Source organism: Anthonomus grandis, chromosome 17 (assembly GCF_022605725.1).
Source record: "Anthonomus grandis grandis chromosome 17, icAntGran1.3, whole genome shotgun sequence".
Taxonomy (NCBI): Eukaryota; Metazoa; Arthropoda; class Insecta; order Coleoptera; family Curculionidae; genus Anthonomus; species Anthonomus grandis.
In genome coordinates, this window is record NC_065562.1 from 15,009,208 (window position 1) to 15,029,329 (window position 20,122).

The 20,122-nt window shown below is 27.5% G+C and overlaps 1 protein-coding gene across 4 annotated transcripts in view; it reads right to left on the reverse strand.

Moving 5' to 3' along the window:
• LOC126746053 (complexin) overlaps window positions 1-20,122 on the reverse strand; it is a 361,290-nt gene that overhangs the window by 28,905 nt on the left and 312,263 nt on the right. The gene's annotated exons all lie outside the window — the stretch shown is intronic.

Consider the following 20,122-nt stretch of genomic DNA (forward strand, 5'->3'; position numbering starts at 1 on the left):
ACGACCACCATTTATAAATATTGAGCCGGAATTGCTTTATTCCAGTGTTTTTTGCCCGGCCGATTTATGCGAACGCTAAAAGCTGAAATTCAGTTATTTCATTTTTGTTTTAAATTTATTAAATATAGGAATTTAATCAGTGTAAGCTTTGAAAATACGGGCATTGTAGCATGAGGTTTAAAAAAAATAACCGTATAATGAATGAATTATTGATCTCAGCAATGATTTTTTATTTATCACAGTAGTGATTTCTTGAAAGATTCCTGAAGTCTTCCGAATGCGATAATTGACGTTTACGTGAAATGGTAACGTCATTGAATAACACGATCTTGACCTTAGAAAAGGTTAAAAATAAGATTGGCCACCCCAGTTCCCTGATTTAAGTCCTATACACCTCGGTTTTTAAGCGTTTATAGCGGATTGTAAGTGAATGATGACCAGATAAAGAATAGAAGGGTAAGGGGACTTTTTTGATTATAACCAGACATTTTGACATTACTGAGTGAATCGGGAAAAAATGGGGTGTCTATATATATAAAGGGTACTATATTTGCAGTTTGCTGTTTTATACTGGCTCCTATTAACTGACTTTTGTTATTTAACTTTGTGACCCTGTATATGGAAAGGAAATTGTCAATGTCAATTTTGTTCCATTAACTTGAATTCAATAATTATGTTTTAAAATTCACTTATTTACGTCGTTTTCGACATACGACAAGTTTGAATTTATTTTTCTTAAATATTTCAAGAATTTAAAATAATTTTTCTTGTTTTCCAAGGATCCAAATCTTTTTAACATATTTCCAGAAATTTGACGTTAATTTTTTTCTTTGTTTCTCAGATATTTTAAGGATTTTTCAGGCATTTAACGTAATTTTTTTCTCTCTGTCTCCCTTTCTCTCTTTATCTCTCTCACTATCTTCATCTCTCCCCTGTAGATAGTCTTTGAAAGATAATAAATATTTTTCAAGAATTTTAAATTAGTTTTAAAAATGTTTAAAATATTACATAAATTTAAATATTTTTCTAAAGGATCTTAAATATTTTTTGATTTTTCTCTTCCTTCCATGAATTTAAAAAATTTTTTCAAGGATTTTGTATATTTAACGAGGATATTAAGCATTGTCTGGGAATTTTAAATATTTTCCAAAAAATTAATTATTTTCCAGGAAATAAAAAAAATAACACAGGTCCTTAATGGTTTGCGAGGATTTTAAATATTGCCCTGGAATTTTTAATATTATCAGTTAATTTAAATATTGTTCTGTAATTTTGAAGATTTTCCAGAAAGTTGAAATTTTTTCCAGATCCTAAATTTTTTGCAAGGGTTTTAAATGTTTTCTTGGAATTTTAAATATTTTTCAAGAATTTTAAATTTTTACCTGAGATTTTAAAAACTTATTTTGATAATAGCAGTGATTTTGTTGACCCAAACTTTTTACAATTTTCTTCCAGTAACCTAAATTATTAAGTTTTGAAATTTCCTTTTTTTGTCTTTTTGATATGTGACAATTTTGAATTTAGTTTTCTACTTTTTTTATGTTTTCTAAGAATTCCATTTTTTTTAAATATTTCCAGGCATTTGACGTTTTACACTGTTTCGGGCATTGCAAATATTCTCCAAATATGTGACGTAATTTTTTCTCTGTCTTTTTCTGTCTCTATCTCTCTTTCTTTCTCTCTGTCCCCACCTATCTGTCCCGGACTCCGTCTTTGAGAGATTTTAAATATTTCTTAAGGATTTATAAAAATTTTAAGCATTTTTTAAGAGTTGGAAATATGTTTTAAAAAAATTTAATATTTGCCATGAATTTTAATTTTTTTCCCAAGGATTTTAAATATTTTTTAAGTTTTCCAGGGACTTATATACTATTTTTCATATTTTTTAAATAATTTTTTATATTTTCCAGGTATTTGACGTAATTTTTTTCTTCCTTTTTTTTCCTGTCTATGTTTCTTCCATGGATTTAAAAAAAAATTTCCAAGGATTTTGCATATTTAACGAGAATATTAAGCACTGCCATTCCTAAAAATTTAAATATTTTAGAGAAATTGGAAAAAATACCGGAAATCCTTAATATTTTTTGCAAGGATTTTAAATATTGGCTTGGAATTTTATATATTATCCATTAATTTAAATATGCATATTTGCAAAAAAATTTAAAACAAGTTCACTAGATGTCCAAAGCATTGCTATAACAATAAACGGTGAAAGATTGATGTACGACGAAAATATTAATACTTGGGAACAATTCTGGACTCAAATTTAAATTTTCATTCACACGCTGGTTACATTATGAGGAAGTTTTCAAAAAAGGTCGGATTTATAAACAGAGTAGGCCAAAATTTATCACTTTATGCTAAACTTTCTTTATACAATGCCATTGCACTTCCTCATATACAATTTTGTTCAACATTATTATATAATTTGCCTCAGTATAAAATCAACCAAATTGAGAAAATTCAAAATCGAACCATGAGAACGATTTTAAAATGCAACCGATACACACCTATTAAAATTATGTTAAATGTTTTAAATATGTTATCTGTTCAACAAAGGATTGCTTCTAATATAAATTTTTTTATATTTAAAATAAAACAAGGTCTTTTGCCAAAATATTTAACTAATAAATTATCAATTTTTCAAGAGGTCCATAATTATAACACAAGAAACTGTACTGATTTTATTTTAGTTAATAGATGTAATACCAACCAATTGCTAAATTCTATTCTTTGCAAAGGCTTTAGTGAGTTTAATAAATTACCAAATGATAAAAAAGTTGAACAAAATATTAATGTTATTATAACCACAAAAATGTAATTTTTCCCGATTATGACAGATTTTTATTATATTTTTTATTTTCTGTAAATAGGTAATAGGTAAATGATTATTTTTGTATTCTTAATTATACTGTAAAATTGTCTTTAATTTTAAATATTTAGTTTGTATGCATCCATATCTAGGTCATGGTCTGACGCACTAGGGTGGTGTGTTTCTATGTTGCCGGGATGTCGTCATTATCCTGGTGACCCGGACAAAACGTGCAGCCATGGAAACAGCGTGGATAGCAGCGTGGATAGCAGGCTAACTTGGGACACCCACATCGATCACATAGCGAAAAGCTTGGCAACGTCGTGCTTTGTTGTAAGTAACCTAACACGTATAGTAAGCACGGCTGTTGTTCGACTCTTTATTCATGCCCACGTTCAAAGTCGACTTTCCTATGGTATCATCAACTGGGGGGCTTCTTCTGAGCTGGAGCGTTTACTTGTCCTACAAAAACGCATGATCAGAACGCTAGATGGAGCTGGGTTTTTAGACCACCTTTGTTTAAAAAACGCCGTATAATGACAGTGTATTCGTTATACTTCTATAACCTTTTGGTTTTTACAAAAATATACAGTCATTACTTTACAAGGAACGCAGACTTTAATATGGGTATGCCTACAAGATATCACCAAGATCTCAACATTTTGCACCATAATACGGCTCTATTTGAAAAGAGTGCGATTTTCGTAGCATCTAAAGCGTATCTAAAGTCTTTAATAGATTACCAAACTGCATAAAAACAATTGACGGTATAAACCCGTTCAAATCAAAAATAAAGCAACTCCTTTTAGATAATCCTTTATACTATCATAAGTGTATAACATAAGGTGTGCCTTTAAGTCTTCTTTTGTAAGTTTGTTTTAATAAGTATTGTTAGTATATGTATGTCTCTATTTAACTTTTAATTATTTATGACTTTAGTGTATACATTTAGGTAAGGCTTGAAATTGACGCATGCTATGTTCATTGTTGAACCTTTGTAATGAAGAATTTTAAATAAATAAATAGATAAATAAATAAACCAGTTAATTTTTTTTTAGACACGAACCATAGATAGTCATAGAATTTTTATTACAGCATGGATTTTTATAGTTTGTTTTTGAGTAAGATGTACATCTGCAAGGTAAAATAAATAAAATATAATATTATTTATTCCATTCAACAAAACATTTATTTTAACAGTGATTTCTTAAAGGAATTTCTTCTTAAAATTAAATCACTTCACTTTTTTTAAAAACGATTTACTATGTATTTAAAAATATAAAAATATGTTTGTTCTGTTTGCATCTGTATATTCAAAATCATTATTTCCTTAATTTATCGCAGCAGCGATTTTAAAGATTTGTTTTTAGGTACGCTGAACATGTAGAAAAACACTTGTCTTTTTATTGGTATATAAAAGAAATTGACGACTATATAAGAATTGAAATAAAAAATAAACTCACATTATCAATTTAAAAAACTCATGAAGAAACGTTTTAAATATTTTTATTTTTGAGGTCTCTAAAAAAATGAATGTTTCTAAAGAATTTTTGAAGATTTCTCCGTAATTAATAAAACGTTTCTCTAATCTATTAATTAATTTAATTTAATTATAGTCACGTCACCAACAATTGATTGATCAAAATATCCCTACATTACCCTAACTAGAACCGAAAGTTCCTTAAGGTGATTGTTAGAGTTTCAATCGACTAAGAAATGGGGTGTCAAAAGCAAATATGAAGTGTTTCTTACCCTACGTAGGGAAAGAGCAGTAAATTTTCTCACATATTAAAATCGTACGTGATAATGTAGAGGAAATGGAGGAAAAATAAAAGAAAATGGAGACGAAATGAACGTGACACAGAGGTTTATTTTACAGAAAGGCACCCTATCATCATTGCGCCCTTTAAGAACCCCATTAGAGGCCCTTTTACTTGCTTATATATAAATAAAGTGTTCTTTTTATTGCCATTTCACTTAATCAAGAATACTTTTTTTTAATAAAAAGTCTTGTATTTTAGCCCTGGTGAGTTACTCTCTAATATTAAAAAAATCATCAAATCATTAATAATCTTTTTGCATTTTAAGTTCTCCCTTCTTATGCACCCCTCGAGGGTTTAACCTAAAAGGCTAAATAAACAACCGGATAAAAGCTTAACTTAATTCAATTTATTCCTCAGTTATTGTCTGGCCCTAAGCCAAAGGGCCAAGGTTTCGAGGAAAAAATACCCTAGCTTTAGACGAGTTAACCTATACAGATAATATAGGGAATTGGGTCAAAATCCCTTTTAATTTATTCACGAATATAGATGTTTGTATTTTCCGGATTTACACTCAAGTAAGGGATTAAATACGAGAATTTTCTTATTACAAAAAAATAGTATTTTTGATTAAGTAAAAGGGCAATAAAAAAACACTTCATTTTTTTTATTTAGCTTTATGATGGAGTTCTTGAAGGACGCAACGACGATGTAAAATAAACCTCTGCGTCACGTTCATGTCGTCCCCATTTTCTTTTATTTCCGCAATATTATCACGTACGATTTTAATATCCGAAATACAAAGAAAACTCCCTGCATGTGTGCCCTTTTGGGTTGGATAATAAAAACTTATGGTTTTGACACCCCATCGCCCAAGAACTCTCGATTCTATTCAGGAAATTTCACTCAAACCTCGTATGAATCTGACGTTATAATTAAATGAATTATTTGTTGAACTTAGCTTAGGGTTCCATTGCATCCGTTGACATTATTTATATCACTATAGAATTTTTTTTTTTGTTATTTTCAAGCTGTAACTGATTTCAGGTTGAGTAAGATTAAAAAAACACTGCTGTGATAAGTTTTTTATTATTTATTTTTTAAGAGTAAACGAATATTTAAAAAAAGAATTTTCAAGACAAATATTTTATCGTTTGCGTGCACCATACGACAAAATAACTGCTATTTATTATAACTAAGATATTAATTATCCGTCAAGTTTAAAAGTTAGCTCTCAGAAGAATAAATTATTATTTAACCCTTAGAATCGATGAACTTACCGACATATTTTTTTTTTTTGGATCGATGAATCATTAAATCACTGTCAAAATAAATATGTTATAACTTTACAGGCTAGTAAAAAGCTCTGAGAAATCACTGTTGAATCGAGAAGTGAAAGAAATCATTTTTTATTGGCTTTCGAATTGACGGATTATTAAAATCACTTCTATGATAAGTTTCTTCATTCTTTTAAGCTGATAAGAATTTTTTTTTATATTTGCTTTTTTAACAAAATCATTGTTTTTCAATAATTTTAATTCAAAAATCGATATTTTTTTGACGCCTTTTTTAAAAATTTATCTGGGTCAATGAAAAAATTAACAAACCCTGAAAAACACTGTCGAGCTAAATATTTTAATAATTTTTACTGGCTTCTTCATGAATTATATAAAGTCACTGCTGTGATAAGAGAAAAAAAAATTCTTGTATTTGATCCATTCAAAAATCACTGCTAAATTAGTATTACATTAATTTCAATTCAAAAATCAATATTTTTACCGACATTTTTAAAATTAAGTACTGTCGAGATAAAGATTTTAACATATCTGCGGCAATAAGATAGTTAACTCCATTTTGTACTGCTTCAGATTGATAAAATTATAAAAAATCATGTTAAAATAAATTTGCAACCTAATAAAAAAAATATCTTTTAAAAAATCAGTGTATCGAAAAATATTTTAATATTACCGTGCCAAAAGGGAAACTTAAACGTTGACAAACCCTTAAAATCACTCACGTGATTAATATTTTATCAATTTAATTTTTTACTGGTTTTCGCATAAATGAATTTTAAAAATCAAGTAAAAATAAATGTTCACTTTATTCCAGGCTTTTGGAATACTTTTTATGTCTTCCAAGTACTTGAAATATTATTCCATTTATTGCAAATCTTTTGCAAGATATTGTTATTTTCCTCCAGGTATTAAATGTAATTTCCATTTTATTTCAAGAATTTTAAATATTTTTTTATCTTCTTTCAGGTACTTAAAATAATATTATATATATATTAAGTTATTTGCAATAATTTTTTATTTACTTCCAGATATTTCAATTTAATTTTCATTTTATTTCAGATTTTTCGAACGATTTTTTACCTCTCTCTGGTTTTTGAAAAATTATTTTATTTTATTTAGAAAAATTTTGCAATATTTTTTAATCTTATCAGAGATTTAAAATAAATTTTAATTTTATTTCGTGCTTTTTAAAAATAATTAAAAAAAGCAGTCCATTTTTCTTAAAGAGACCTTTTAATAAAAATTCAGAGATTGGAGGGTCACAAAGTCAACAATAAACATAATCTGAGACCATTGACTTTGTGTCCCTCCAATCTCTGAATATTATTTCAAATATCTAAAAGAGATAAATAATGATCTGAAAAGATTAAAATAAACTGAAAATTAAATTGAAATAATATTTGAAGTACCTGAAGGACTTAAAATATAATCAAAAATAAGAATTAAAAGATTGGAGGGACACAAAGTAAACAAAAAACATTATCTGAGATCATTGACTTTATGTCCCTCCAATCTTTGAATATTATTTAAAATATCTGAAAGAGATAAATAATGATCTGAAAATACTAAAATAAAATGGAAATTAAAATGAAAAAATATTTAAAGTACCTGGAAGACTTAAAATATATTCAAAAATAAAAATTCAAAGATTGGAGGCGATACGACTTTGTGTCGCTCTAATTTATTTTTGAATATATTTCAGGTACTTCAAATATTACTTCAATTAAGTTTGAATTTTATTTCAGTCTTTTTAGACCATTATTTATCTCTTTTAGATATTTGAAATATTATTCCACTTAATTAGGATTTTCTCTTTTCATTTTCCTCCAAAAATTATTGTCTATTTTAGGCTTTTAAAATATTTATAATTTCAGTTTTTTGGAATAGTTTTTTCTTTCCAGGCATTCAAATTTAAAGTTTTTATATTATTCGATCCTTTTTAGATGAAATGAATTTCTTCTCGATGTTTCAAATATTATTTTATTTTAACTTATAATTTCGCAATATTTCCTTATTTTCTTCTAGGCATTTAAAATAAATTTTAATTTTATTACAGCTTATTCAGCCTATAATATTATATTTAATTTTCTCTGTCTTTTCATTTTCCTCCAAAAATTAATGTTCATTTTATTTCAGGCTTTTAGAATTTATATTTTGCAGGTACTTGAAATAATATATTAATAATTTCAGTTTTTTTAGAATAGTTTTTTCCTTCCTGGCTTTTAAATTTAATGTTTTTACGTTATTCAATCCTTCTTGATGAAATGAAGATGAAATGAATTTTTTCTTCTTGGAATTTTTTGAAATATAATTTTATTTTAACTTATAATTTTGCAATATTTCGTTATTTTCTTCTAGGCATTTAAAATAAATTTTGATTTTATTACAGTCCATTCAGCTTATAATATTATATTTTATTTTATATATTTACAATATTTATTTTATCCTCTTTCAAATATAATATTTCAGTTTGTTCCAGGCTTTTAGAATAATATTTTATATCTTCTAGTTACTTAAAAATTTCATTCCATTTTATTATTTTTTAGATTCTTCCAGGCATTTAAAGTTGACTTTTATTTTATTCCAGACTTTTTAAACAAAATTTGTCAAATTTCTAGAAACCAAAAACCCTGAAATATAATAAAAATATATTCTAAATACTTTGAAGAAAATAGAATATAATTGCAAATTCCTGGAATAAAATTGAAAATAATCTTAAATATCTGTAAAAATGATTCTAAAATATTGAAATAAAAAAAAATCTAAATGCCTGCATGAAGCACAAAAAAATAGTCGAGTTTTTGAAAAAAGGATAAAATACAAAAACCTGAAGAAAAAATAAAAACATTTGAAATATTAGTTGAGAGCTTTAAAAAACATTAAACTGCCTCTGAATAAAATCAGAAATAAAAATTTTAAATAGCTACATGACATAATAAATGGCATCAAATACTTTGAAAATATGAAAAATTATCCCAAATGCCTGGAATAAAACGAAAATTTAATTTAAGTACTAAACAACGTAAAAAGAAGCTGGATAATAAAGCAAATCCAGAAATGGTTTCAAACGATCCTTATTTGTTAATTTTATGGCTCCTGTTTATATCCTATCTATTTCTGCTACAGAATTACGTTTTAGGGTTAAAATCTATTTAATTACTTCGTTTGTATTTACTGGGATCAGAAATATTGAGCTTTCTGATGGTTCTGAGGAATCTGTCATAAAAATGTCTTTTTAGGAGTATTTATTTTGATTATTTTCAACATTTATGAAGTAATTATTGCAGAAATTGGCCATTCTCTTATTTGTCTCAATTTGTCACTATTATCCAATATGTTTATTTTATTGCTGTTTCAGGTTGGCAAAATCACTGTTAATAATTAATTTTTAAGCTAATAGAAACAGAACACAATTTTCCCTAAATTATTATTTTATTTTTAAGGAAACCCTTACTTAAATTTTACAGAGACTACACGTCAGTGTATTTTATGATAGGATTATTTCATTAATTAATACAAATAATTTATGTACTTAATTTCACTAACGCGTGGTCTAACACCTCAGTACAATATTTTAAAAAAAAACTACTTAATGTCTCACTTTTTGCGATTTAACTTTGGTCTAGAAAGCATTAAAAAGTTTTATAAAATCCCTTCGGAAAATATTCCGGACCATTGAGTTCTTAATTCGATAAAATAGGAAAGTGCACTTAAGTCATAAACGGTTATGAAATAATAAATTAGCGGAGACCGGTCGAAATAATGGGATATTCGGGTCTAATCTACCATAAAATTTACGGGTATTTAACGAGTTAAGCCGATAAACAGGAAAACTTTCCCAAAAACCGACAAACAGGCCGATCCGAAAGTTCATCCGATTTCGCACTGGTAACCTGGAAAGCAAATCGGAAAAAAGCGATTTGCAGATTTCGAACCGATAAAGCCACCGAAAAATCGCTCCGAACATGGAATTTAAAGTTTGTTCGTTTTACGTTTAATGGGGTTTTTGTTTAAGCCCCATCGATTTCCGATAACATTATTTCATTTTTTGTTCCCTTGTTAATTCAAAACTACAATTTAAAATTTAAAAAAAAACTACTTTCCTAAAATTCTTTTTGATAACGTAAGCGAAGAGTTTAGAAATTCCATTAGGCAGCGGACTACAGATAGCGCTACTGTAAAACTTTTTCCCCTTCTACACCATAAACTAAATTTTCCACGTCCAAAAGGAAAAAGTTGTAAAAGGAAACTGGCGGAACTCGTTTTAAGGCAGGAGGCGTGGTGCAAGCTTTTTATTTTCACCGCGGAAAGTTTCCTTAAATAAATACTTCTGGCGCTGTAACAATGTTTCCGAAAGACAGATGTAAACAATCCAGAGACGTTTCCATCTGGAGTTTTATTGAAAAAAAATTTGGGAAACAGTTGGGTTCTTTTTAAGAAATTCAAAGTTTCATATAGTCTGCGAATAAAATTAATCAAATATTGAGTCTAAAAAGTTGGACTTTAACCGGCACTCAATTGCGTCCATCAATCTACGGACGGTATGTTCAGTTTTAATTTGCAACTGCCTAAATTAAACCGACATCGAAAATAAATCACTGATCGAACGGATGTATAGCCGCAAAATCGGTAACGATATGGCGGTGAGGTCGTTTTGAGTTTTACCCATTTAATTCCACGGTAATAATTTTTTTTTCCATTAAAATCACTGATAAGATAAACATATTAATGAATCTAAATCGATAAGGGTAAGTGGATGATCTTCCATAAATCGCTGCTGAGATAAGGACTTTATCATATTTTAAGAGTGATTTTAAAAGCAAACATTTTTTTTGAATACGACGAAAGACTTTGAAATTATTGATACAATGAGTTTTACATCATCCAATTAGGAAGCAGACAAAATAATATTTTTTATTAGTTTCGGGTTCAAAATCACTGTTAAAATTAAATATTATATTTAAAATCACTGTTGTGATATAAATTTAATTTCGTAAGAAAAATTACCTTAGAAGTGATTTTTTGGTTTTTTTAAGTTTTCCCTAGCTTTTATCAGTTTTTTTCAAATAATAATATACATTTTACATAGTTTAACTTTTGAATTATTCATTATTAATTCAAAGTTTAGAAAAACTCAAAAATTCAAAAATTCAAAGTTTTGGAAATTAAATTTGAATTATAAATCACATATAAGCTTTTTTCAAATGAACTTAAAATCACTGTCTAGATAAAATATATCTAAAATCATTGTTATGATATAGATCTTATCAAGTCTAATTTGCAAGGAAACAAGTCAATATACTTTTATTGGTTTTGAGGTTAATGCACCCTTAAAATCACTGTTGAGATTATTATTTTTTCATTAATTAACCAAATTTTTTCATGCACAATTTTCTTTTGATCAGTCGAATCATCGACATTAACAATGATTTTATTGATTTTACACCAGTAAGAAGACATCTTATTTATCTATTAGCATTTTTCAGGCAACTTAAAATCATTATTGTAATATAAACTTGATCAGTCTACGTTATAAAAAAAAAAAACAATATTTTTTATTGGTTTGAAATTAATGCATAATGTGATCAATTAATCTTTAAAAATCACTGTCGAGATAAAATATGCATGGTTGATTGAAATATTTTTTTTTAACAGTGATTTTACGTTTCTTTAACCAGCAGATTATTTTCATTTATCATTTATCTAATTTAGGTAGTAATATATTTTATAGGCATTTATTATAAGATTTTTTTTGGTTCAGGATTAGCAAGTCTGAATCAAATCAATTAATTATTCTTTGAAAATCACTGTCGAGATAAACTCTCCATGTTTAATACAAATATTTTTTTAACAGTAATTTTACTCATCCTAAACCAGCAGAAAATTTCAAAAATACCGTTATGATAAATAGCACTTCTTAATTGCTAATTAATGTGAGTGATCCTACTTAACCTAAAAGAGCACAAAATTTAAAAATCATTATTTGAATGAAGAGCATTCATCCGAATTTTCTCAATAGTGATTCTATTGATTTTATAGAAATAGAAAACAATATCTTAAAGGCTTATTTGATCATTCCTTAAAGTGCAAATTTAATATTACCTATTCTAGATAAAACACATTTTGAGTTATTTAAAATCTCTGTTGAGATATACAATTTATTTTATGAAGCCAGCAAAATAACTAAATAATTTTTTATGCACTATAAATCACTTCAGAGATAATTATCTTAATAGTAATTTTAAGAACAAATAGAAATTTTATCTGGATAATCTTAGATAGTATTTCTATTTGCATATTTTTTTATAAATACTTGAAACCAACAAACAAGAAAGAGAAAAACGATATATGGAGCATTTTTATCGAGGTGTAAGTATGAGTAAATAAATACATTAATAATGAAAAAGGGTGGCTACACTCGAGTAATAACCCTGTGAAGAATAAACAAACAACTAATTTAAGATCATCGAACATCCATTTAACTAAAGATCCAAATAACTTGGGGCGATCCGTCTGGTCCAAATAGCCCTAAGGGCCATATTAACTAGACCACAACGACGTTTAGCACTAAATACGGACCTCACTCAAAGAGTACGGGTCCGACCCTGATTCTGTCATAGATAAACGAGTTCCTAAAAGTGGAACGTCAACCCTTAACCGCCCCCAATAAAACTAAATTAGGGTGATTATTATAAAGGAGTTTTTCTGTCGTATTTTTATCTCTCTTAGTATATGTACTTACTTGTCTTCTTACCGTAATTGGTTCATACCGTGTGACTCTTACCTGAAAATAAAAAAAAAATTGTTAGGAATATGGTGATATGACGTTTTACGTATGTGGCTCGCGCTCCATTTTCCGGGCAGAGAAGCTCATTTTTCTTCTCGAATTACGCCATTAGGTAAATATTTTAAAAAAAAAACCGCATACGCTCGCTATTTTAGAGAAATTACGTCGTGTACGGTTTTATCTTTTATTTGCGTATGCATTTCCGGATGCATTTGGATAAATCACAAGTAAAGCCACGGTGCTTTCTTTGGTACATGTGTATGGCATATACGTATTTTCTTTCTTTTTTTTTTTTGTTGTAATATGTTAAATTTTGCTTAGCAGATGATTTTATAGTGGGTTTATAAGAAAATCGCTATTGAGATAAATATATTATCGTTTTTTATAGTTGCTCAATTTTCTTTGGCATGTTCCCTAAACAGTGATTTAGTCGTTATTAATCCAGAAAATAGTAATATATGTAAATCATTATCATGATAAATGTTGCAAGCCAACAAGGGATTTTTTGCTAATAATTGAATAATCCTTAAGGTTACTTAAGCCGGAAAGAAAATAAACTATTTATTACCGCTCCTAGGCTAAGCAGTTTCCAAAAATCATTGGTCAGATGAATATTTCAGCATTTTTAAGTTCGATGATACTTAATGTGATAAGATGATAACTGTGTTAAGATGATTAGGTAGAAAAATTAATGAATTCAGATGATTAACTGCCTGGAATAAGAATAGAATTCTTCCAGGTATTGAGGTGATCAACTGCCTTAAATAGAAATAGACTTCTTCCAGGTATTTGAGGTTCATTTTTTATTTAAACGAGAAAATTAGGGAATTCAGGTCATCAACTGCTTGGAATAAAAACAGAATTCTTTCATCCATTTGAGAATCATTTAATTTTTAAGCGAGAATATCAGGGAATTGAGGTGATCAACTACCTGGACCAAATAAAAAAATTGTCCAAGTGAGGTTCATTTGATTTTTAAGTGGAAATATCAGAGAGTTCAGGTGATCAACTGCCTCAAATAAATATAAAATTCTTCCAGGGATGTGAGCATAATTTGTTTTTTTAATGGGAATATCCGGGAATTCAGGTGATCAACTGCCTAGAATAAAACCAAATTTTTTCCAATTATTTGATTTTCAAGTCGAAACATCAGGAAATTCACATGATGAACTGCCTGAAATAAATACAAAATTCTTCCAGACATTTAAGGATCATTTGCGTTTTAAGTAGGAATATTAGGGAATTCAGTTGACCAATTGCCTGGAATAAAAACAGAATCTTTCCAATTTTTTAGAAATTTGATTTTTAAGTGGGAATATCAAGGAATTCAGGTAATCAACTGCCTGCTGGAATGAAAATGCGATTTTTTCAGGCAGTTGTGGTTCATTCCATTTTTAAGTGGCAATACCAGAAATTGAGATGATCAACTGCCTGGAATAAATACACAATTCTTTTAAGCATTTGAGAATAATTTGATATTTAAGTGGGAATGTTAGGGAATTGAGGTGATCAACTGTCTGGAATAAAAACAAAATTCTTCCAGGCATTTGAGGTTAATTTATTATTTAAGTGGGAAAATCAGGTAATTCAGATGGTTAACTGCCTGAACTAAATACACAATTCTTCGAGGCATTTCAAGGTCATTTGAATATAAAGTAAGATAATCAGGGAATTTAGGTGATCAACGGCCTGAAATAAATACACAAATATTCCAAGCAGTTGAGGTGCATTTGATTTCTAAGTAAGGATATCTGAGAATTACCTGGCCATAATAGACCAACTACCTGGAATAAATATAAAATTCTTCCAGGGATTTGAGCATCATTTGATTTTTAAGTGGGAATATCAAGCAATTCAGGTAATCTACTGCCTGCTGGAATAAAAATGCGATTTTTTCAGGCAGTTGTGGTTCATTCGATTTTTAAGTGGGAATACCAAGAAATTGTGATGATCAACTGCCTGGAATAAATACACAATTCTTTTAGGCATTTGAGAATAATTTGATATTTAAGTAGGAATGTTAGGAAATTGAGATGATCAACTGCCTGGAATAAGAACAAATTTGTTCTAGGCATTTAAGGTTAATTTATTATTTAAGTAGGAAAATCAGGTAATTCAGATGGTCAAGTGCCTGGAATTAAAACAAAACTCTTCCAGGTATTTGAGGATCATTTGATTATTAAGTAAGAAAATCAGGGAATTTAGGTAATCAACTACCTGAAATAAATACACAAATATTCCAAACAGTTGAGGTTCATTTGATTTTTAGTGAGGATATCTGAGAATTTTGGTGATCAACTGCCTGAAATAAATATGAAATTCTTCCAGGGATTTGGGCATCATTTGTTTTTTACGTGGCAATATCTGGAAATTCAAGTGATCAACTGCCTAGAATAAAAACAGATTTTTTTCAATTATTTGAAGATCATTTGATTTTCAAGCCGAAATATCAGGGAACTCACGTGATGAACTGTCTGAAATAAATACAAAACTCTTCCAGATATTTATTTGTTATTTAAATAGGAATATCAGAAAATTCGGGTAATCAACTGTCTGGAAGAAAAACAGAATTCTTCCAGTCATAGCTCTTTTTCGAGTGTACGACGCTTAAGAACATCACTGTTGAGATAAACAGTATTTGATTTTTTGTAAGTCCTGGAGTAACAAATCACTACCCAGATAAATTTTGCATCGTTGGTTAAAAATTTGTATTAAAATAAATTCATTGGCATCTCAACAGTGATTTTAACCATTATTAACCGGCAGTAAATTTAAAAATAACTGTTGAGATAGCCAGTATTTATTCAATTTAGTGAGAAGAACTGTATTTTTTTTCGTCCAGGAATTATGAGTTTTTAATTATCTGAGCCTGATACTTTTTTTTTAAATAAACTCTCTTTAGCATATTCAAATCTTAACAGTGATTTTGTTACTGTTAAAATCACTGTTAAAATAAATAATATTCATCTGATTCAACTGGTAAAAGAGTATTTTTTCCTAGTTCAAAATGTTAAAAATCACTGTAGAGATTATAAATACTTTATCGTAAATTAAAGTATGGGTTTTTAAGCTCATACTTCTTCGACATGTTAAAACATTTTTTTCAACAGTGATTGTAACGGTCCTAATTCAGTATACTCTTTAAAATTATTTATGTTAAACATGAGTTGTTGAACACTATTGAGTAATTATGTAATTCAGTCAGTAAGTATGTTTTTTTTTAAATCTATAAGACTTTAAAATCACTGTTGAGATAAAGAGTATTTATTCAATTCAGTAAGTAAATGAGATTTTTTTTCTCGTCCATAATTAATAGTACAGAATCCTTCATCGTATTGATTTTACTGATCCTAAATAAGTAGACAGCACCTTTTTTTTAGGTTTATGACAATTAAAAATCACTGTTGAGAATAACGGTATTTATCGAGTTCAGCAATTTTAATTTTTAAACCAGCGGTTTGGAATCAATTTAAAAAAAAATTAAAAGTTACTTTTGAGATGAATAGCCCTTCCTCAACATAGATTTCCGTTCTGTTTTATTCTGAACTTGGTTCCTGATCAATTTTGGATCAATAAACCTTTAAGATTTTTTTAAAGACTCATCCTAAAACTGATTTATTATTTATCAGAGACAATTGAGGGGAATTTGTATGTATATGCACAAGCTTCCAAGTGAGCAGATAAGAGACACGGAGCATATTACCTATAAAGACGATGTAAAAAAAGATAATTCATTCACTTAGAGGAAGTTTTATAAGTTAAGCCGTGCCAGTCTGGCAAGTTTCCGAAACACAAAGACATCATAGCCGCCGCCCAATTAATTTTTAAATCACCCGAGACACTTATAATACGTTCTTGGGGTCGATCGATACGGTGTCAGGAGGGGTTTATTAAAATTTCAAAAGCCTTTTTCATTCACGAGCTCCTATTATGGATATAGGAACCGTTCCGCTTTAGAAGTTATACTTTTACCCAACTTTATAGAGTCTATCGCACGGAAGCTATATATTTTACCCATAGTCGTTTATGCAATGATTTTTAAGTTTACAGTATGTAATACTTATCCCAATAGTGTTTTAATTAAAGTTCGTTGTTATGGTTTTGGGAGATTATCTATGCGCCCTTTATCCAATTAAATTTATGGATTATCTGACGTGTGGCGTCCAATTGCTAAAAAAGCTGATTATTATTTATTCAAACCGGGATAAATGGAAAATTTGATTGGATTTGTCACACTTTTCCCGTTAATCCTATAAATAAAATGCAGTTTTTTTTTTGTTTTTAGGCGTGCGAACATTTTGTTGAACACAGGCCGATTGTGTCAGTTTTTTAGCGAATTTCCGGGTAAAAATTAATTATTTTTTTTTGTTAGCAGCCATGTCAAATTTTAGGCATTTCGAGTTTATTATCGAATACATTTTTGCAATTATTAAAAAAAAACTGGCGCTCAGTGAAGTTATCCACATTTGTCTCAGCAGCGAGTTTAAGAAGTTCATCCATCGATTTTGTTTTAGTGATTTAATCATTTTATTTACTTCCAGGCATTAAATATGGTTTTAGGTCTTCCATTCTTTTTTAGAATTTAGTAATTTTAAGAAAAATCTTTTTCCAGGTATTTAGCAATAATTTTTTATTTTCTTCCAGTTATTTAAAATAAATGTCCCTTTTTCTCCAGACTTTTGGAATACTTTTTGTGTCTTCGAGGTACGTGAAATAAAATTCGAATTATTTTTTTTATCTTCTTCCAGCTATTCAAATTTAATTTCCATTTTATTCCAAGGATTTTAAATATGTTTTTACCTCTTTCAGATAATTGAAATAATATTCCATTTATTTCAGGTACCTATTTTGAAATTATTTTTTAAATCAATTCAAATTTAATTTCCATTTTATTCCAAGCATCCTAAATATTTTTTTATATTTTTCTTTTACTTACAGGATTTAATAACAATAAAAAAATATTTTTCCAGGCATTTAAATGTAATTTTCATTTTTTCCAAGGATTTTAAATAATATGTTTTTACCTCTTTCAGCTATTTAAAATAATATTCAGTTTATTTCAGGTATCTTGCAAGAATTTTTTATTTTTATCCGGGTATTAAATGTAATTTTCGTTTTATTCTAGCCTCTTCAAATAATTTGTATTTCTCCCGGATATTTGAAATTTTATTTCATTTTATTTTAGAAATAAATATTTGAAATTTCGTAATATTTAATGTTAATTTAAAAATTGAAATCCATATCTCTCAAAGTCTTTATTTTTGCACTTAATATATTTTCGTTATACGCCCACGATTTATTTTAAGTTCTTAATTTAATAACCTTCTATTTCCTTGCAGTCAATTAAAATTAATTTTCATTTTATTTTTATTTATTTTCATATTAAAAATCTTTGGAATTTTTAATATTTTTTATGTCTTTCATTTAATTTACATTCTACTTCAGAATTTAGTAAAATTTAGCAAAAACCTTGCATATATATACAATTTCAAATAGATGTTCGTTTTTGATCCCCGGCTTTTGGAATACAATTAAAAATTTTAAGTTCTTAATTTAATAACCTTCTATTTCCTTGCAGTCAATTAAAATTAATTTTCATTTTATTTTTATTTATTTTCATATTAAAAATCTTTGGAATTTTTAATATTTTTTATGTCTTTCATTTAATTTACATTCTACTTCAGAATTTAGTAAAATTTAGCAAAAACCTTGCAAATATATAAAATTTCAAATAGATGTTCGTTTTTGATCCCCGGCTTTTGGAATACATTAAAAATACATTGAAATATACTTGTAATATAATCAGGTCAATAAAATCAGATATTTTAAAATAATTTTTTATTTTATTTTAAGTAGTTGAATTTAATTTCCATTTTGTTCCAGACTTTTAAGATGATTTTTTATCTATTCTAGATAATTAAATAAATATTTAACTTTATTTAAAGATTAATTTTTTAATTTATTTTAATTGCATTAAAAAAAATCATTATATTTCAGACTTTTGGAATGAACTTTTATTTTCATCCAGACATTTTAATTTCATTTCCACATCATTTCAGAATTTAGTTTTTTTGCAATTTTTTATTTTTTTTCCAAGTGCTTAAATTTAATGCTTATTCTATTTCAAACCTTTTCAATGATTTCTTATCTTTTTGAGATATTTGAAATTTATTTTATTTCAGGAATAATTCTTTTAAAATTTTCTTTTCGACATTTAAAATAAATGTTCATTTTATTCTAGGCTCTTAGAATAATAGTTATTTTTTTCAGGTATTTGAAAAAAAATCATCTATTTCACCTTTTTTGGAATAATCTTTTATTTTCTTCCAGGTATTAAAATTTAATTTCCAAGGATTTTAAATATTATTTTATGTCTTCCATTTAATTCCGATTCTTTATTAGAATTTAGTAATACTAAAAAAAATCTTATTTCATACATTCGAAATAAGTATTCATTTTATTCCAAGCTTTCGAAATACTTTTTATCTCTTTCAGGTATTTGAAATAATATTCCGTTTATTTTAGGTATTTTGCAATAATTTTCAAATATTTTTTCCAAGTATTTAAATTTAATTAATACACTTAATTAATTTTTTATCCCTTCGAGACATTTGAAATATTATTTCATTTTACTTCACGAATATTTTTTTTAGTTTCCTTCCAGGCATATAAATTTCATTTCCATTTCATTCCAAGAACTTCAAAAGTAACAACAAGAATAAATGTTCATTTTATTTCAGATTTCTGCAATAAGTTTTATCTCTTGCAGGTATTTCAAATAAAATGCCATTTATTTCAGCTTTATAGAAATAATATTTTATTTCCTTCAAAGTGTTTAAATTTAATTTCCATTTTAATTACGAGAATCTTAAATATTTTTGTATGACTTTCAGGTATTCAAAATATTATTCCTTTTCATTTCAGGATATTTTTTGATTTTTTGCCAGACATTTGAAATAAGTGTTCATTTTATTCCAGACTTTTGAGATAATTTTTATGTCTTCCAGGTATTTGAAATAGAGTGCCATTTATTTTAGCTCTTTTGGCATAATCTTTTATTTCCCTACCAAGGCATATGAATTTAATTTTCATTCTATTCCAAGCTTTTCCACATTTGTCTAAGCAGATTGTTGGTAATTGATTTTAAGAAGTTCATCCATTTAAATTGTGATAACCTATTTATCTTAGTAGTAATTTATTAAAGCGCATAAATTCATATTTATCGCAGCAGTGATGTGAACTAGTGCAATTGATTAAATGCAACTGAGAGAGATAAATTATTGAATACTACATTGGTTCAAAATTTTTTCATTTTATTATGATGAGAAGGGTAGCCTTGCTTAACCTTTACAGTTCTACTTCTCCGACACTACAAATAACAACATGGTTTCAGATATCATTGCGGTCATAAGTCATCCATTCAATCAAACGAACACTGGTATTTCAGTTTCAAATTTCACTCGTAGAA